The sequence below is a fragment of the Choloepus didactylus genome, chromosome 17 (assembly GCF_015220235.1).
Source record: "Choloepus didactylus isolate mChoDid1 chromosome 17, mChoDid1.pri, whole genome shotgun sequence".
Taxonomy (NCBI): domain Eukaryota; kingdom Metazoa; phylum Chordata; class Mammalia; order Pilosa; family Megalonychidae; genus Choloepus; species Choloepus didactylus.
Window position 1 is genome coordinate 4,365,851 of NC_051323.1, and position 21,928 is coordinate 4,387,778.

The following is a 21,928-nucleotide window of genomic DNA, read 5'->3' on the forward strand; positions in this document are numbered from 1 at the left end:
GGCCGCCATTCCCTGGAGGGAAAGCTGGGCCCCCAGTTTCTGTTCATGCAAATTCAGCATGTTAATATTGTTAAATCACAGGAGGAAATTCTTCTCAGAAAGGAGAAGCCGGTGAGTTCCTCCAGGCTTATATTAAGGGGATTACAATCCATTTCCTTCCTAATGCCGCTAATGCTCTATGGGAAGCCCTCGGGCTGGGGATTAAAGCATTTACGCCTTTAATTAGGAGCGAACCTTCCCTTAGAATCTGAAACGCAAACAGCAAGACGACACTACAAAGGCCTGTTCCCCTGAGCGGTGGGGATATCGATCCCTCTCCAGGAGCCGGCGGCCTCTGAGGGTTTGGCAAAAAAAAAAAAAAAAGGCAGGGTGAAACAGAACCCCTTCCCGTGAAGAACAAACAAGCAAACAAAAAGCAAATCCGCAGAGCGGAGCGGGAGGAGGAGGCCAGCGGTTAGACGGCGGGAGCGCCACACCCTGGCGGGGGGCGCTGGAGCCCCCCAGCCTCGCTCCTGCAGGTCCTCCCCGTGGACTCACGCGCCGGGTTATTAGCTCTCAGGGGGCGCCTCTGAAAGCCGAGGTGCGTTTGTCACCCCCCACGCGGGTGACACCCAGCTGGGACACCTGGTGCAGGGTCTCTGGAAGGGCAGATTCTTCCGGAATCTTCATCAGCGGCTCTGGGAGGTGAGCCAGCCCTGGAATCTGCCTTTTAACAAGCTTCACCGGCGAAGCTCATGCACACGGAGGAGGACACCACCGCTGTCCTACAATAAATGCTTGCTGACACCCTCTTAGGGAGGCACCCCACGCCCCCCTCCCCTGCCCATTGTGAGTCTTCTCTTTCTTTGCAACTAGAAACAAAACCACCTTGTTCAACTCTGCATGGGTTCCTGGTCTTTGGCTGGGAAATCATTGACACCCTGTTGGAAATTACAATATTTCACAATCCAGACTATGTTTCCCGGACTGCCTCTCTCTGTCAGAAGCTGCACCAAAGTCTTTTGTCAGGCTGCGCCATGGGACGGGGCATTGGATGCGGTTGCTATAGTGATATGCACTTCACTTTTACGTGTGTCTGATCTCCTTAGCAGAAAGGGCAGAGAATTATCTGTAAAAGTGGGGTGAAAACCATACCAACCCCAAAGAATTGTTGAGAAGATTTAACAGTAGAACATGTGGCTGCAGGGATTTCCAACTGCAATTCTTAATCCATTTTATTTTATTGTTCAGAAGAGCTTCGGTTCTTTCAGCAATGCTCAAAAACATTTTTTTTTAATTCATCAGGATCATCATCTTTTCTCTCTTGACTACAGTGAAATTCAAATTATGTGACATAGGTGAGGATTGAGGGGATCCCATACCTGCTTATCATCGATTTTCCTGATGAATGAAGCTGACCATTTAAAAAATGAACTATTAAAAGAAAAAATGAAGTTCATCTTAAAAAGTATAATCTCTTCATATCATTAGCACAGGATTGGGCATTTCACAGGAGAAAAATAAAAGGAATGCAAATAAACATAATATCTAATTGTCTATGAGAGTGCTCAAAATGTTTTAAATATAATTTCCAGTACTGATGTGAGGAAACAGGCTCTTGCTCATACACTATTGGTAGGAGTGTCAACTGCCACCACATTTTAGAAGGCAAAGGGAGGTAACTCTCAAAACTTTAAATGGCCATACCCTTTGACCTCGCAATTCTATGACTATATCAATGGCATGCACATATGCACAGATAACCATGCCATTGTCCATCGTGGCACTGCTTGAATCAGCAAAAACCTGCAAAACCCAAATCCGCATCAGCAGGAACTGATTAAATAAATGAGGGTGCATCCACACTATGAAACATTAGTATGTCTTGAAAAAAAAGGTAGATCTGAATAAACTGAAATGGAGAACATCTACAATAAACTGCTGAATAACATTTTTTTCAGAAGAATATTTAGGGTTTGATTCGTTATATATCAAAACACATATAGGTTTTGTAAACACCTGTTGAGAAAAACTTATGAAGGGATAAACCCTAAACTGTTAACAGGGAATAGGTTTTGGTAGGGAGTATTGTGGGGTGTACTTTTAAGTAACTTAAAACACTTCCGTATTGTTTACTTCAAACATTTCAATTGCCCATCGGAATAAAAACTATAGAGATGAGAAGGAGAAATCATTTCTTTGAAGACACTGAAGAATAATTTTGATAAGTTTATCAAAATTTGGGGATGGCTAGATGAAGTCCTTTTGCCAAAAGACCTGGGAATAGGGAATGGAAAATAATTCCCAGGGACTTAATGATAAATCTAAGCTGCATCCTGTGGTGCTCAGTAACTGCTAGTTGTTGCTGTTGCCGACGATGATGGTGGTGAAGATTCTATGCCCAGAAGAATGGAGAAGAAGGAGAATGTCGGTCCTTAAAAGAGCTTGCTTTGACCCTTTTAAGGTTTTAATGCATTAGAATAGCTAGAATACCTGAAACTATCAAACTCCAACCCAGTAGCCTTGACTCTTGAAGACGATTGTATAACACTGTAGCTTACAAGGGGTGACGGTGTGGTTGTGAAAACCTTGTGGATTGCACTCCCTTTATCCAGTGTATGGATGGATGAGCAGAAAAATGGGGACAAAAAAACTAAATGAAAAATAGGGTGGGATGGGGGGAACGATTTGGATGTTCTATTTTACTTTTATATATGATGGTACTGTGAACAGTTGGTTGTACACCACAGATGATTGTATGATATGTGAATGTATCTCAATAAAACTGAATTTAATTAAAAAAAAAAAAAAAAAACCTGCTTTACCTAACAGTTAAAGCAACCTATTAGCAGGGCTGGCTCGGTCTCCTCCTACCTCTGTCAACTTTCCCAAATTCTTTCAGCTGCTTTTTGGGGCCTGAGTCTGGGGTCAGTGCTGGGTCGGACCATTTAGATGTTGAAAGCGCAAGGTGATCAGTAAGTAACACCCCGTGTCCCCCTGCCTGACCTGGCACCGGCGCTTAATCTGCCCGCGGATCTCCCCTCACGCGGTCACGTTGGGGTAAGCGCGGAGAGCAGCGTCTCCACCCAGGGTCCTCGCTGACAGATCGGCCAGCTCCGGGTCAGCCACCTCTTACCTCATAAAGCAAACCGGGCGCGGGAGGGTGGGAAAAAGACGGGCTTCTTGGGTCACGAACACTTTTAAGATAAGCTGGTGGATCTTAAAGAGTGGCCCTTGGACCTCCGGGAGTGATGGCTAAGAATATAAAGTCTCACGGCCACGCTCTATATTTTCCAAATCAGAATTTGATGGGGAGCTTGGAGTGGAGCACAGGAATCAGCCTTTTAAATAAGCTCTCAAGCAAATTCTTTTGTTCCCTGAAGTCTGGGAACAACTGATGAAGACTTTGGTGATATTTTGCTCGGGGGTGAGTCTTTCATGATCCCATTATGTCTGATAATATCTTGGTGTGAAGCAGTTTTGCAAATAGTCAAAATACCCTCTATCTATTCTCACTACCTCAGTGTAGAAAATAAAGAGAAATAAATGAAGCTTGATTTAAGAGGGTCCTCTGTTGTATAGTCCAGCAATATTAGATACAATAAAACACCAAAAACAATAGCAATAATATTAGGAAAAGAAATAAAGCTTCAAGACAAATTAGGTGGATATGTGCATTTAGAGATTCATTTAACTAGCAAACATTTATTAAATATCTCAGAAATATTCAGTTCCCAGAGATTTCCTTCATATTTGTATTCATTTGTAACATATATTTCACACAGGTAAAATTTCCCTTTTCTCTACTCTTCCTACCAAAATCTTAAGTGTAACTATTTCATTGGTTAAAATCAACTAACCTCCAAAGTGTAACAACACCTGGAAACTTCTACTCACTTGCTCCTTCCTACCTTTCTTTCCTTCCCTCCTGCCCATGTACAAATATTTATTGAGTACCTGCTATAAGCCAGGCATTGGGGATATGTTAGTGAACAAAGGACATGGCTCTACGTTCATGTAGATTGTAATCTAGCCTTTAATTTATGACTTTGTGACTCTACTCTCTGGGATGGATTTTATATTTATATATAACTATAAAAAGGATTAGAAATAATGCAAGAAAACACCTGTTCCACAGCACTCTCTATTGGTGGCTGTGGCTTGGAGAAACTGTGTGGAAACACAGACATAGGTTCAAACACAGCTGCTTTACCTGTGTTTGACTAGTGTGGGTCCTGGACAGTTGTTTAGCTCTGCAGATAAAAATTCTTACCCTATAGGATAGTTGAATGGATTGAAAATAACATATAAGGCCCCTCATATGTAGCAAGATGCAACAAATTGTAATGCCTCCCCCCTAACAAAACCCACTCCTATATTAAAAACAAATTACATAAGCAGTTCATTGTAATTCTGGTTAAATCTATTAGGTCATAAATGGAGCTTCTCTCCCCAAACCCTGCTCTCCCTCATCTTTGAAGGGGACCATACATGAGCAAAGCCAGAAAATCAGAAGCCACCCAATTAGCCCCCAAGTCCTGTTTCCCTCCCTGCTCATCATCCCTGCCCTTCTCCCAGCTACCATCATCTCTAGCTGGAACCCTGCGATGGGGTCCTAATTACTCTTTCTACCTCATCTTTCTCAAGGCCAAGCCCAATCTGTCCAAAACCCAGGTTAGAACCCTCCCTCTTTGCCCAGACCATGGGCCCTTCTGGGTCTGGCCCCTGCCCACCTCTCAGCTACCCCTTGCTTCTTTGCACCCCAACATCCCTCTGAAATCACAGGTCCTCCAACGTGCCAAGTCCTCTCTGGACCCCTGGCTTTGCACGGTCTTCCCTTTCTCCTCTCCCAATTGGCATACTCCTTCCCAGCCTCCTTCAGGATGCTCTCCTAGGCCCCACTGGAGTGGACTCCGGAGGCAACTGGACCTCCTGTGGTGATGCTTATCACCTGTTGTGGCAGTTTATTAGCTCACAGCCTCTGGGGTCAGTTTGTGGGAATTCAAGTTCCAACTCTGATGCTTGGATGCAAAGTTTTAAATAAATAACTTTCCTGCACTGGCCTTAGGTTCCTCAGCTGCATGGATGACATTGGTGCCTCCCAAGGTCATGGAGAGACTGAGCTATCATATATACCGAGTGTCAAGCATGGTGAGCTGGCGCATAATACGAATTCAATAAATGTTGACTACTGTGATAATTGGTATAATCACCAAGGGAAATGGTCACTATGATTGCCCCCCACCCCCAATATCCCTTCCGTCCTTCTGCTACTGCACAGCAGTTGTGCAGTTTGGGTAGACTAAGCTCTACCACCAGTTGCATGGATGGGTTCTGAGTAGTCCAAGGCACAGTTCTGGAATCACCTGGAAGGCCTGTTAAACGCAGATTGTTGGGCCCCACCCCCAGAGATTCTGATTTAGCAGGTCTGGGGTGGGGCCAGAGGATTTGCATTTCTTGAAAATTCCCAGATGATACCAGTGTTGCTGATCCAAGGACCACATCTTGGTCATGAGGCAAAGGAAATGAGATGCCCTGATTGTTCTGCCTCATTTCCTTCACCTTATGATTAAGCAGCGTGGGGCACATGCAACTAAGAGGTCCAGTGGTTGCAGGAAAGAAGTTCTTTCTCTCCCTGAGTGTAAACCAAGCAGCCTGTCAACCATGAGCAAAGAAGAAGTCAACCAGAAGAGGGAAGACCCAGGAGCACCAGAGAGAAATGAAGCAGAGTCCTAGCTGAACGGAGCTGGGGGCCTCAGACCCCTGAATGATACAGTTACTAGGGCTACTACATTCTTTTTATGTTTAAGCCAACTTTCTGTTTCTTGTAATCAACATCTCCCTGATGAATACTTGACATCAGCTGTGTGAGGCTGAGAACTGCATTTGTCACCCTGATATTCCAGCAGGTGCTCAGAAAATCGCCAATTGTGCGAGCACGTCTGATCTCTTCTCACAAAGGACTTGGTGACAGCCCTAACCAGCGGGTTTGGGAAGCAGTCCCGAGCCAGCCGGGGTTCACTTCTTGCCTGGTCTCTGTCCTGCCATCCCTCGTCTCAGCAGCCCACTCCGCCTCCCTGCGATGGGATTCAGGCTCTGATCACCACCACCTTAGGCTACATGCTCACAAAGGCTCTGAGTTCACGTTAAATTATGAGTCTTGACCATCTGATTTCCATAGAAATTTTTGCTTTCCTCTAATAAGCTTTGCAAAATGAGGCTTTGATTATTAATGCTTTGATTATTAATGAATGGGCACGTGTCTGTTATAATACTCTGGCCCCACCTAACTTGCTAAAACCAGCTGTCCGTGCACGGTGGTGATGGCCCAAGCAGTTTAAACCCCCTTCAGTGGGAAGTCCTTTGTGTTAGTTTCCTGGGGCTGCTGTAACAAATTATCACAGACTTTGTGTCTTAAAACATGAATTTATTCCCTCACAGTTCTGGAGGTTAAAAGTCTAAAATCATGGTGTGGACCGGGCCACGCTCCCTCGGAAGGCTCTAGAGAAGGATCCTTCCTGGCCTCGCCCAACTTCTCGTGGCCCCGGGTGTCCCTGGGTTGTGGAGGCATCTCTCGAGCTCCTACCTTCCTCCATCATCACATGGCCTTCTTCCCAGTCTGCAGCGTGAATGCAAAAAACGGAGACCAAGACACAGTTCCTGAGAATTGCCTGCCAGCCCTCCAACCCCAACACAACGGTGCCCCTCTAGGCATCATGGCCACTGTGCTTTGGAGCTGGACTCTCCCCAGGGGCATCTGCAGTGAGGGCCATCAAACCTAAGGAAAAGATCCTGTCATCCATACCCTCTATTCTGTCATCCTGGATTTGGACCATTGATTGCTGGGTGACTTCGTTCAATGTTGCTCGGATAATGAGTGGGGGTTGAAGGGGTACATCTCCCCTTACTGACCAAGCTCCTGATGCAGGGCTGTGCCTCCCTCTCAAACTGGACTTCTTTCTCCACTCAGCCCCTGGATGTGTTCCAGGCACCAGCCTCTTCAGCTGTGTTTCTATACCACTGAGTGACCACCCAAGGAAACAGGGTGATCAGCCTGATGGACAGAGGAACAGGCTGGGGGACCCTCCCCAAGGGAGGACGTGCTGATACAGGGTCTTGGAACAGAGCTCAGTCCTCGAACCAGAGGGCTCAGTTGGGAGCAGCCAGCCAGCTGGCTTTATTAAGTGTCTGCTGTATGCAAAGCCCGGTGGGAGGGAGGGGGGTCTGGGGGAGAGGTAGAAATTCTGGTGCCTGGGCCTCACCTCAGAGATTTCGATTCACTGAGACTGGAGCAGGACCAGGGAATCTGCATTTTAACAAGCACTCTGATGACTCTGTTGCAGGTGGTTCCTGAACAGCACTTGGGGCTCAGAAGTCGGAATGTGTGAGTGTGGGGGTGGGGGCACGAACGCTGAGGGTGCTGAGGCTTCCAGCAGGAGCTGAGCCCGGGGGTGGCTGGCGAGGGCTCTGCCCTTCATGCACACACCCTCAGCAGGCAAACCCGCTCTGCCGAGGCATCCTCTGCCAGCCTGCCCTTGGCATTCCTTTGAACTGGATTTGCCTGACAAGCAAAGGTCCTGGGGCCCACACAGGCCTGTGGTTGGTCAAGGCGATGCCTCTTACAGCTTAAATTCCAACACTCGATTCCCCCAGGCATGGGTGCTGGGGGCCAGACATCTGGACCTGTTTCCTCAGCGGCTTGCCAGGCACAGCTCTGCTGCTCTGGGCAGGTCGTTTCATCTTTCAGGAGTCAGCAATGAGGTGGAGAAGGAGGAGGCATCAATTTCCCCACGACACGGAAACTTGTAGAGGGCAGGGGCCTTCTCATTTTGTTCTTCTTTTCTTTTATTAGAGAAGCTGTAGGTTTACAGAGCAATCATGCATAAGCTGCAGGATTCCCATATGTCACCCTATTATTAACACCTTGCATTGGTGGGGGACATTTGTTGCTATTGATGAAAGCACATTTTAATAACTGTACTATTATCTATAGCCCATGGTTTAACTTAGGGTTCTCTGTTTGGGTTGTACAGTTCTATGGATTTTTTTGAATTTTTATTGTATAAAATAAAATGTATGCACCCTAACATTTCCCCTTTTGACCACATTCAAATATATATTTCAGTGCTGTCAATTACATTCATAATGTGCTACCATCACCACCATCCATTACCAAAAGATTCCCATCATTCCAAATAGTTCTTCGATATATCCTTAGGTTATGGCCATAACAGACCTTTCAAAAAACCCTTTAATGCAAAAAGAAAAATATTAGGATCCATTGTAAATTTTCCCCTCAGTTCTCAGAATCAGGAATAACCGATTCCTCTGGGGGAAAAATGCATTTGTTTTTAATTTCATGGATATTGCAAACAGTGCAAATGTGTTTTGGTTTTCTCACACCCCTCGTCACAACCTGAAACCACCTTGCTCACGTGTTTTTGTGGTGGTCGTTGAGCCTCGGCACAGGGGTGGATACCTGGGGAGCAGGAAGCCTGGAACCCAGCCTGTCCTGCATCTCCCCAGCAGGGTGTGGACCATCTTTCTCCTGGTTTCGCTTCTTCCTAAACTGATTTTCTCTACTTGTTACTTCTTCTCTCATTGCCTTGTCAATGCTTCTGCAAGCCACCCTGAATCCCTTTTAGGGACAAGGCCAGGGATAACCAAGTCTATGAGTAGTACGTGGCATCTCTTTCGGAGGCCAGTTAATTCCTTTATTCAGCTCATTCCTTTGTGCGGGTCTATCACACACTGGTCCCTGCTAGGGGAGAAGGCAGCAGACAGGAAACATGTAAATAAACAAAGAAAATTATCACTGTGCCCACCTGGTGCAAGGAAAGAAAGAAGCAGGTGCTTTGGCAGCGAACAACGGGGGTGCAGAGAACGCCTCTCTGAGGAGGTAGCAGAGACCTGAAGGGCAAAGAGAGGTGGGGGGAGGTCAGAGCAGGAGAGTAGCACGAAGAAACCGGCTGGGTGGGTTTAGGAGGGACAGGAGGCCAATGGGGGTGGGTGGAGGGAAGGCAGCAGCCAGGCCAGGCACGGCCTTGTAAGCCAGGAGTATGGATTTTGTTCTCAGTGCAAGGGGGATGCCCCATTCGAATCAGGGAGTGACAGGTTCTGATTTGTTTCAAAAAGATCGCTATATATTCGTACCTTGTAATGATGCTAAGCAATGAAAAGGAATGAACTATTAATGCCCACAACAACTTTTTGTATGGATCTCAAGGGCATTATATTGAATGAAAGAAGAAACATTCTCAAAATGTTACGTAATATATGATTCCATTTAGACGACATCCTCAGAATGACATAATTGTAGAGATGGAGAGAAGAGGAGTGGCTGACAGGGGTTATTGCAGATGAGGCTGAAGGGGGTGGGGGTGACTATAAAGGATAGCCGAAGGAGGTCTTTGGGGGGCGGAATAGTTTTCTGTCTTGATTGTGGTGGTGGTTACACAAATCTACACTCTCATAATAAAATTGCATAGTGCTACAGATACACAGAAATAAATGCATGCAGCACTGGTGAAATCTGAGAAGCTCTCTGGATTGTGATGCTGTGCTTGAGTTATGCAGGGTGTCACCGTTGGGGGAAAGTGGGTGACGGGATCGGGAGATGGCTCCCTACCACTTCCTGTGACTCTAGGATCATTTCAAAATAAAAAGTTTTGGAAAGTGCACTCTGTCTTTGTGTGGGGAGGAAGGGTGTCTACCCATGAGAGATGACAGCAATTGAATAGAGAGAACTGGAGGGCTGGAGGGAGGGAGACTCTTTGGCATCCAACTGTGATGAGGCTGTGGATGGAAAGGATGGAGAGGGAGAGGGAGAAAGGGGAGGAGAAGGGGAGGAGAAGGATGTCCAGGGCAACGCCCAGGTCTCAGACTTCAGTGATTGCACACACAGTGGTGCCACCAGTTAGAAAAGGGTTGGAGAATAGGGATGTCCAGGCTTTATGTGGGTAACGAATCAGAGACCTTTTCTTTCTCCTGTGGAAAAAAGTTCACATGAAGAAAAAATACTTAAAACATGCATAAGGAATTCTTCCAATGTATTGTACGCAGCCACTACCCTGGTCAAGAAATAGAACCCTCGCCAACAGCCTGGAAACCACTTGCCCTGATGTCCTTCTTCCTCATCACAAATATCTCTCCTGGCAGAGGAACTGCTGTCTCGATTTTAAAGTAATTGCATCCTTGATTTTCTTTCTAATTTAATCACCCAAAGATGCATAGGCCCCACTCATTTTGAGATACCGGAAGAAACCCAGGTGGATGTTTGAATTTAAAGAGCGCCAAACTGCCGACACATGTGTCAGTCATTTGAACACCACCAATTCTTCATTCCCTCCATGAGGCTCGGAGAAGAGGAGGTATACACGACAACATCATATATGCTTTAATATCATGAACATTTGAAGAAGATGGTAAAACTTTAAAAGCTTTTTTAAAAAAAGAAAAGCTTTTAAAGCTGCCAGCTGTCCTTTTGCTTGCTATTTCCTTTCCTTCATCCAGTTACTTGTGAAGTTTTAAATGCCAAGTTTATTTTGATGCGTATTTCCAGAATAACCATCGAACATGATTTTGTAGATTAGTGGGTGTGCAGGGCATCTATTTCTGCAGAGTTGTGTGGGATCTTTTGCATCCCAGGACCAGGGAACATGAGCGGGTGAAAACAAAGGCTGTTTCTGCCCCCAGAGCCCCCAGGACAGGAGCCCTCTCCAGTTCTGACAGCACTATCTCCTTGGAATGAAAACGCCCACCCTTGGGGCCAGATTCTGGGCTTCTGCTCTGCTGAGACCAACTCAGGTAAGCCATTTACACTGATACTGCCTCTAATCACCATAGAGATAGGATTGCTGGGCTGGGCAAAGGAGAGCTATCTGGCTGTGAAAAGGGGTGGGACTTAGCATCCGCAATTCTGAGGCTATTCCTTTAAAACCTCCCTGAAAACAGTGGCTTGGGCGAACCCTGTCATAATGGTTGGCCCTTACTTGAGGGCTGAAGGTTATCTTTTTCCTCAAAGCACGTGCTCTGGCCCCTTCACAGCAGCACTTTAGGTGGCACTCCCCTCCAAGTTCCTCCAACGTGCTCTGCTTCCAGGAAGCCCTTCTGGGTTTACAGTCCTTCTGCAGCCCTTACGCTGGGATGTCCAGAGTCCTTTGCATAGCTGTGTACGGTGCAGTCGCAAGCTTGGGTCTGCATGGTAGCAAGAGCCCCCAGATAACTAGAGATGCCCAAACACGGATGCATCTGCTATTGCATGGATTTGTCACAATGTACATATGCATAAATCTTAACCACATCATTTAATGTACCCACACATAGAAAATGCTAGATAAACTTGGTATCACATTTTTGTGTGCATTTTTGTCCATTTTGTGAGACCTCAGCGACCTAGAACAGTTTCCTGGATCTCCCTCCTGTTCCCATGCACCCTAAATGTAGAGGGACTTGGGGATCCCAAAGCCAGTGGTAGGTCCATGGGGATTCTTTGCTCCAACAAGGACCTGGCCCGGGAATGCAGTGACTGGGGTGGGGACACTGGCAGCTGAAGCTCACTCTCTAGCCTCCTCCTGGGGCAGGTTTCTCATACTCTCTGTGCCCCAGATTCCTCATTTGTGAAACAGGGTGGTTACTAGCACCTACCTCAGAGGTACTTTATTCAGGTAAAAAATTTAGCCCAGAGCCTGGTGCGCTTTTAGCACTTACTACCCCATGCTACTTAATACCTGCTGTTTAACGCTGCACAAAGCACCCTCAGGGGGGACTGCTCCTGTTATCAACCCCATCCTATTGGTGAGGATATTGGGGCTCACAGGGTAAAGTAATTTGCCCTAAGTTACAAAACTAATGACCTGCCAGCTGAGTGTCAAACTGGGGCTGCCCTGCCACTCTGCTTCGAGGCCTCCCCAGCCACCCTGGAATTCTGTTGAGTTACTGAGCTCTGAGGGCTGGGACGGGTGGCAGCTGCACGTGCTGGTTGGAAGCGGCACTGCACTGGGCTGTTAGAATCCCTTGTGGGCTAAAACAGAGCCGTGCACGCGTTCCCAAGGCTGCCAATTGTGGTGCCTGCTCCAGCAGGGACACTTCGAGTTACAGACCACATCGTGAGTTTATTTGCCCTACAGTTAAACAACTGGTAATACCCAGCTCCTAGGCCCTGGAGCTCCTAGAGGGTGTGAAGAGGAAAACAACCTGCGATTTCTCCTGGGGACTTCCTGCAGAAGTTCTTCTCATCTTCTTTACAGAGGCCACAGTGTTGACTTTTATACACGTTAACTCTGAGCCAGAAACTGTTCAGGAACCCACCGGCATTGCCCATTTCCTTCTTGCAGTGTTCTTACACGGGAACCAGCTGTTGCTATCCTAGCAAGATCAGGGCGTTGTCCCAAATCCCACAGCTGATATGTAGCAGAGACAGGATGTAAATGCCATGTTCTTGGCCACCAGAAAAGAAGTGTGTTCATTGTGCATGTATCATCTTACGTGTCAACAACAATCAAAAGCCCTATTATGTTATTTTTATCTTTTTTTTCCACTTACAGCATACTGTGTAAGTGGTGAGTCAAAATTCTGTATGAAAGCACTACCCTTATTATCCCCAAATTCACTGGACTCGAGTTTAAAATTAGGGTGCTAACTGATGAACTGTTATAGGAAGGCCGTTAGCAGTCAATTTTAACAACACTTTCCAACAGGTAACAAAAACCCATTTGAAACATTTTAAAAGACTCAATATTTAAAACAGCAGTTATTGACCCCCAAACTTTTTTTTTTCATAATCCGTGGACCCCTTTCTCTAGAAATGTGGATATTTACATGCATAAAATCATACCTGCATCTTCAAGGAGTTTGCAGAGCCCTGATGTCCATTCTTTGACCCCATGATAAGAGGAAATTCAATAGATTCACAAAAGCAGAAATCTTTTGTGAAGCAAATGTTCTTCCTCTGATCTGCATTTTATAGCTTTCTCTCCCCTTGCACACATATCAGGGTATTTCTGCTTATTAGCTGTCACCCATCATTTTTACTTATTATCAGCATGGTTTCCCCTTTTTATATCCTGTGTTTAAAACACATGTCACCATAACAAACCCTTTAGACTCAAAAAACACAAATTAAACAAAAATTTAGCTGCATTATTGAGCCAAACTGATACCACAGTTAATAGGCAGACCTTTAATTTTCAACCAATCTGTAGATTTCCTGTAGAATTTGCTCAGTATTGCTAAGTTCTAGAGCTACAAAGCCAGATCCATTTTAGAGACCAACTGGGGTAGGTTACACCTTGCTAATAAATCAGTTCATTTGTTCACCTAAGAGAAATACAAATCATTGATAATATAGTCATATCCTCTTCTGATTACTATTTGCAGGGAACTTGGAATTTGAAAATATTCATGCACATATAATCCCGAGAATGTGACATTGATTGCCACAACCTTGTTTTCCCAAAGTCACTTAAAAAGCAATCATTGCTGCCAATTCCATGTATATTATCACCAATCCTCATAATGCCCTGTAATGGATTCAAATTCCCATTTTACAGATGAGGACACTGAGGACCAGAGAGTTTAAGCACCACGGTAACAGATGGGAAGTAGAGAAGCCGAGAACGGATTTGTGTGGCTTAAGATCCTTTTTCAGTTGCCACGTTGCCTTCCTGGCTTTGGACTCCTCTGCATTCAGGCTCAGGTTTATGGAGTCCCCCCTGCACATTGAGACATTTACTTCTATCTCAAACAGGCTGCTTTCTTGACTCCCATGTCTTTCTGAGCTGGCAAAAGGGGATGTTCACGCGGAACTAGCAGAGAATATTTTAAGTTGGTGTTTTTAATGTTGCCACATAATCTGTTTGTTTTTAGAGCAAAATAGCTGGCAGTTTAACTGTAGATTTTTTTTAAACCTAAGCTTTCAATTAGTATTAGATACTAATTGAAAGTGCCTACCTTTTTGTTGCTGTTGCTGTTGTTGTTTTGTTTTGTTGCCCATTGAATCATTCCGAAATGGAAAATTAAATCCAAGATTGTGCATGGTTGGCCATTTTACTGTTAGATAACATAAACCTGTCCGGGGAAATAACAGCCACAGAACTAAATAACCGCACGTCTACACTGACAGATGGAGCAAAGCAAGACGCAGCCTTTCCCATAAAGGGATAATTAAATGACTGGACTGTTTCGGTTTGTGTCAAAAGTCATCGTCTCCCTTTGATCTGTACTTCAGCGAAGGCGCATCGGGGACCTCAGGGGTCATGGGAGAGAGGGCTGGGGCAGGAGAGAAATTTCAGTCCACCTTGAAGTGTGAAGTGTTCGCTCCCCCCCTTCTCTCCCCCCACCCCGTCTCACTTCCTCTGGAGTGAAGACCCCGCCCCCGTATTCCTTCACGAAGCTACCTCTTCAGCTGCCCTTTCCAAAGCTTAAGACGCCCAGAATGAAGTCATTGCTTTGTGAAAGGCTTCCCGTAATAAATGTTACTCTGTCTGCGTGGTCTGAGATGGGCTGTGGGTTTTTTGGAGGCTCTTCTGTTGTTTTGTTTTGTTTTTTAAACATAGCAAAGTTTCAATCTTTTGATACCAGAATCTAAATATAACATTTCTATACAACTGAAAATAATAAACATAATAATATTAATTAAAAGTTGCAGCATTTTTCACACTCCCTTTATCCAGTGTATAGACAGATGAGTAGAAAAATGGGACAAAAATTAAATGAAAAATAGGGTGGGATGGGGGGGATGGAATGCTTTGGATGTTCTTTTTTACTTTTATTTTTATTCTTGTTTTAATTTTTTTTATCTTTGGAGTTAGCAAAATGTTCAAAAATTGACTGTGGTGATGAAAGCACAACTATGTGATGGTACCGTGAACAACTGATTGTACACTGTGGATGATCGTATGGTATGTGAATATATCTCAATAAAACTGAATTTAAAAAAAAAACAAACAAGCAGATATTGTGTACAGTGGTGGTTACAAGAATCTATCCATGCGATAACATGGCATAAACCCATGCCGGGACATTGTACTGATGTCCATTTCCTGATTTTGGTAGCACTATAAATGTCATTTATAACCAGTGGGAGAACCTGTGTGAAGGATACATCATGGAAACTCTCTGTGCTATCTTTGCAACTTCCTGTGAATTTTTATTTAAAAATAAAAAATAAAAAGATCTACCCCCCAACCCCCAAAATGTTGCAGCATTTTGTTTGACCCTTCTTTGTTCCTTACTCCACGAATATTAAAAAGGGCTATTATGGAACTTGGGAAGCTGAGCTATAAGGCTGATGGAGAGGATTTCTAGTCCTTTTTTTTTATCTTAAAGCTTCCTTCTTATCTTTTATTTCTTTCCCATGACTTCATGCCATTGGCTATGCAGAAAAATTCCAAATTATCTCCTTGTGCCACCGCCAACTGCAAGACCCTGAGGTTCTATTAATTCCAAAGTGATTGGGCAGGACAGAGATAAACCACAGGAGAACCTGAGTCACTATCCCAGGAATCAATACCCAACCCTTGCTAATTTGGTTAAGTCATGAGTACTTTTATCTAAATTTTATAAATCAGAAACCCTAGAAAAGAAAGATTGTCACTGGTATCATCTTAGAAGCAGCAACCTGTAGAAAAAGCAGTGGCTCCCTAGGACTCAAACCTTCTATTTCTCACTTGGAGCAACCATGAAATAAATATTGCCCTCTGCCACCATGACTTGAAGGTGATACTGCTTCAAGTGCTTAGCTCCTCATTCGTGGATCTAGCTGACTAAAATATGCAGACACTGCTCGTTGATTTGCAGATACTGTTTTTTTGGAATATAATAATGTGATTGATATTGCCTCATGCCCTAGTTGCTCAAAGAGATGAGGCATTCCTTTTGGGACATGTTTGAATCCTGGCTTCAGCATTTACTGGGCTATGTGGCCTTGTAGAGGTGTCTTGACTTCTCTGAACTTCAGAGGCCATCAATAAATGAGGGTGATGATATCCATGACCAGGTTGTTGTGGCGAGAGGTAAATGAGTTGGTGGACCTGGCTGTATCGTCTGCGTGCTTTTTCCTCTTCAGCATCACCTCATAGCAGAGAAACAACAGGACTCCTCTGGAGGAAATTCTCTCCCACCAAGGCCTCCCTCGCAGCTCACTTTAGCCAGAAACTGGAGCAGCTCATCTACGGGGGCAATTTGGTGGGACCAAGGGCCCTTATAAGATGCATTCCCATATATCATGGAGCTTGAACACAGTTTTTTGTTTTTTTTGGAACCTGGGAAAAATACTTATTTTCTCTCCATGGGTTCCATTTATCTCGCAGACCTGGTCACTGTAATTTTCCTCACTCAAATCCCCTTCAGCTTGTGGCTTAGACTAATAACACCCCTGAATTTTAGTGCTTACAAGCTTTGACTCGGCACCTCTTCTCATTTTTCACTCAGTGACCTGGAGAGCTTGGTGAATTTTATATTATTTCATGCCTAGCACCATGTAGGCCACACAGAAAGGCATTTCAAGATCCAGTTGTTTTTCTGGGTGCATCCAGAAGTTGGATGAGATCAGGCTTACAGTGTTTTTAAAAAAGTAATTCTCAAGAGATTCCAAGTAATCTCCCTGACATTTTGACAGAAGCTTGTTTTCTTCTTATTAATAAAGATTTAAAAACTTGTGTGTAGAAATAAAAAGTCTGAAGGGATATGACCAAAATATTAACAATGCTTGTATTAGGTTGGTGGAACTATGTGTTATTCTTTTTCTTTCAACGCTTGAGTATTTTCTAAGTTTTGTATAATGTATACATATTAGTTTACACTATTTTATCAACTTTCCTTTTCTAAAAGACAGTTCACTGATGATCTGAATCAATATTAATTATATAAAATATGCAAGCCTCCATTCTGTCGAGCACTCTCTCTTCCATAGGTTTTCTCATTTTAATTTCCATGAGGGATGCCCAAATATTAGGCATGGATTCAGATCCCATCATGAGAAGTCTTTTTTTTATTTGACTATTGAGTGTGCAGTCTGTGCCTTTTGTGGGAAATATTGAGCTGTATGAGGACCAAAAAGGACTTGGGCACTGTTTTGAACAATGACTGAGAAGATGCTACCTTAGGGGCACACATTTTAGGGATGCAATTCAGAAACTCAGCTAACCCCATTTCTCTTATTGCATTCATTCCTGGGTTAAATTTGGCATAAACCTCTGCGCAAAGGGATACCCTGAAAAGACCTCTGCGTTAGTGTCCTTCATACAGAAAACCAAGCATGCACGCAGCGGCAGAAACATGAAAGGAGAAGAACAAACAGGATCAAGAGAGTTAAGAGAAGCCTTGCCAATTTGACTGTTGCCTGTTTCACCTGACGATTTTGCCTGTGCTTCCTTCTCCATCACTGCGGGTTGCGGAGGTGTTTGTGTGTAAACAGAGCCCCTTCCTTCTCTTGGTGATCGGTCTTTTTGCATTGCTTGGTTAGTGCACTGGTCAATGTCCACCCTTGATGAAATGGCCTAGAAACTTCCACAGGCATAACAACACTAAATGCTGTTTCAATCGTTGTACAATGTAAGGTGTTGTCTCTCTACCTGTCTGTCTCCCACTAGACCAAAGGCATTGCCTGGATGAGTTGACAGGGCCCCATTGCAGAGAGGAAAGATGCCGACCTCTTAAGTCTTTTAAACTTTGATGTCTAAGACCCTTCATGATCTGTTCCCAGTCCAACCTGCCACCTTTCCAGCCTCGTCCACCAGTTCTGTCCATCTTTGCAAAACCATCCTTTCCCTCACCAGTTGTCGCCCTCTTTCTTCCTCCGTGCTGTTCATTCTGTCCAAAATGCCCATCCTTCCTTCTTTAAAGGACACCAGCTCACATGCCACCTCCCTCAGAAGACTTCTCTGACTTTCCCATGTTTTCTCTGCATCCCGACTTGTGTCCCAGCTGGGTGGTGATTACTGTAGCGATCTCCTATATGGAGATGCTAAACGATTCCTTGCTTCTTGAATATCAAAGACAAGTTTACTGAATTCACTTACATATATATTTAATAGTGCAAGGGAAGTTTTGTTTTTAATCTTTAAGGCCTCTATATTTGGTGGCACTCTCTTCTCACGCTGTCAATCCTTCTCAGTGCCTGCTCTGATGGGTGGGATTTCTCAACCATCCTGGCCCCAGGAAACCAGTATCTGAGAATTTTGTTTTTCTCTTTATGGGCCCAGCATGTAATCTCTCCTCCTCATTTGACATCTGGCTGCCAAGGTTGATTTGTTATAACGTCATGAGCCCAGCAGGCCAATTGACTGAAAGTCAATTTACTGAATAACCAGTTTGCTGAATCAACTCTAGCTTTATAGTAAGTTGGAATGGCAGACTTTTGGGAAAGGCGTAATTAGGCTGGTGTTCTGGTTTGCTAATGCTGCCATTATGCACAATACCAGAAATGGATTGGCTTTTATAAGGGGGGTTATTTGGTTACAAAGTTACAGTTTTAAGGCCATAAAGTGTCCATGATAAGGCATCAACAATCAGGTACCTTCACTGGAGGATGGCCATTGGTGTCCAGAAAACATCTGTTAGCTGGGAAGGCACATGGCTGACGTCTGCTCCAAGTTCTGGTTTCAAAATGGCTTTCTCCCAGGATGTTCCTCTCTAGACATCTGCTTGCTCCTGGGTTGCATTCTCCAAAATGTTTCTATAGGCTGCACCCCCTCTAAAATGTCACTCTCAGTTGCTCTCCAAAATATCATTCTTAGTTGCTCTGAGGCCCTTCTGTCTGTGAACTCCTTTATATGACTCCAGAGATCCAATTAACACCCACCCTAAATGGGCAAGGTAACACCTCCATAGAAATTACCCAATCAAACATTTCACTCACAGTTGATTGAGTCACATCTCCATGGAAACACTCAATCAAAGGATTCCAATGTAATCAACACCAATACATCTGCCCCCACAAGATTGCATCAAAGAACACGGCATTTTGGCAGACATAATACATCCAAACTGGCACAGCTGGGTATTGAGGTACGGGCAGGATTCGGGTCAGCCATGATGGGGGAGAGGCAGATAGGGTCATTCCAGGGGAAAGAACCAGCATGAGCAAAAATGATGCTCTTTGCTTGAAATTTCTACAAAAAAGAGAGAAAGATAGTTTCAAAAATAGATGATTAGCAAATACAGGATACTTTAATTCTGTATTCTGTTATTGCTGTAGTTGCATAACTTTTCCAAACCCTTGGTCTTCATTAGGTTCAGACTTCACTTGAATAGCTGCCTTCTTTTCTTTCCCTTTTTGGTAACACAAGTTCTGCTAAAGAATGGAGAGCTATCCCTGAAGAATGCATTTGCCGTCCTAAAGGGTCCAACTTATGTCAATGGAAATTGGTTTGAGGTTAATGAAAACTGACTCAGGCTGTCGCACAGCTGGGAGTGGGACGACCAACCGCAGTATATTTGTTCAATATTTTTAACAACCTCAAAAAATGATGGCACTAACAACTGCAAACTGACCCTACAAAATGATAAGCAGGGTTTCAATTGCTTTCTTACATCCAGTGGGCCTGCCTGCTTTCCACCATGTGAGAAACACACAAAGCTCCTCCAGCTGTGATCCTGCGTTGGTGGTGGGACATCATTGGGTTATTTTAGTTCCTAATGAAATAAATCAAGGAAGATCTAATAAATGGGGTCATACAATGTGTCATGGATTAGAAGACGTGATATAGTTAAGATGTCAATTTTCTCTAAACTGATCTCTACCTTTAATGCAATTGCCATCAAAATTCCAGCAAGAGATTTTCTAAGGATTGACAAACTGATTATAAAATTTATATAGAAAGGCAACAGAACTAAAATAACCAAATCAATTTTTAAAAATAACAAAACTGGAGGACTCACACTATTTGATTTCAAGACACTATAAAGCTACAGTAATCCATACATATCAAAGGAACAAAATAGAGAACATAGAAATAGATGCACAAATACACAGATCATTGACTTTCTGCAAGGGTGCAAAGGCAATTCAATGGAGGAAAGAAGAAACTTTTCAACAAATGATGCCAGAACAATCGATCATCCATAAGTAAAAGAAAGAATCTCAATCCATACTTCTCACACCATACAAAAATTAACTCAGAATGGAACATAGACCTAAGTGTAACACCTAAAACCATAAACCTTCCAGAAGAAATGATAGGAGTAAATATTTGTGACTTTGGGATGGGGAAAGACTTAGATAGGACACCAAAAGAATGACCCATGAAAGAATTGCTTTACATCTTGATTGTAGTGATGGTTACACACCTGTATGTGTTTGTCAAAACTCACAGAACTGTACACTTAAAACGGTGACTTAAATGTATGAAATTTTAACAACACAAAATTTTAATGCCAAAAAAAGTCTGACACATAAACACAAAAGCTGTGTAAATGCAAAGATTATTAGGACCTGAGTATCCTGTAGGTGATACATGGAGTGGGATTGGACAGGTTTTGGGACAGACACCTAGGGAGAGCCTGAAAAAGGTGAAAGACAGATTGGTAAGAGTTTAGAAGTCAAGTTAGGATCTGGGGAAGAGAGACTCTGAACAAACCACCAGTTGTGAGAAACAGGGAACACGGAGGCAGAGACTTGAGATGGAAGACTGGGGCTGCCAGCCCCAAGCTTAATTCTCACTCAACAGGCATTAAAGAGAGGCCAGCCTGGTTGGTGGGGTTGGTGCGGGAGGCCCGAGAGCAGAGCCAGGTAGACAAGCCCAGTGGAGGGATCACTGTGCACTAAGCCAAACACGCTATCATTATTAGGTCGGTGTGCAATGGGAAGAATGCAGAACTAGGAATCGGGACATCTGGATCCAGTAACGGGCTCAGCCCGTAATGAGCTGTGGAAGCCAGATGAGCCCCATGGCACATCCACTATGAGGAGTTGGAATGACGAGGTCTCCAGTCTCTTCTCCTTATAACAATCTTCTAGTTGCATACATCGCCTCCTAAAATGAGTCCCACTGGAATATCCATCACACAGTCCTTTACGGTTTCTTAAGCACTCAGCACCGCCTTCAGGCACCTCCAAGGCAGGGTGGAGTGTGTGCTGTTATCCCCTTATACAGATGAGGAAACTGCACCCGGAGGAGTTAAACAGTCTTGCTTAAAGTCACTCCTCTGTCCTTTTGGCCACACCACAGCAAGGGACAGGGCAGCTCATGCATTTTCCAAGACCAGGATTGATGGGATGACATGGGGTAAGGTTTTGGGTCCAGGGTCAGATGTAAAAGCTCCCTTCTTGTGTGAGCCACAGTGAGGAGAGTGCTCCAGGTGTGCGAGTCCCTCGTTCTCTGCTGTGAGCCAGGTGAGGAGAGTGCCCCAGGTGTGTGAGTCCCTCGTTCTCTGCCTCTCGACTCTTACTTATAGAAACCACATTTCTTATTCACAGGTTTCTAAATACTTGTGACAGCAGATGTGGACAGATGTAGAATATGGTCCCTGAAGGTGTCCACAACCCCATCCCCCAAACCTGCAAACACGTTACCTTACGTGGTCAGAGGGGTTTTGCAGATGTGACTAAATCAGGGATCTTGAGATGGGAGATTATCCTGGATTATCTGGGAGGGCCCCGTGTAATCACAAAAGTCCTTATTAGAGAAATGCAGTAGATTCAGGGAGGGAGTAGGAGACAGGACAAATAAGGATGCAAGGAAGGGGCTACCAGCCAAGAGGTGCAGGCAGCTTCTAGGACCCAGAGGAATGAAGCCCTGGGACACATTGATTTGGGGCTTCTGACTTACAGAAGAGAAGTGTGTGTTGCCTTAAGCCACTAAGTTTGTGGTAATTTTTTACTTAGTGGTAAGCCACTAAGTTTGTGGTATTAGAAAACTAATACGGGAGGGAAGGAGATCAGTGACACTTTGAAATTGGGTATATTCAGAAAACATAAAGCCAAAGATTCTTTATTTTAATCATTTCC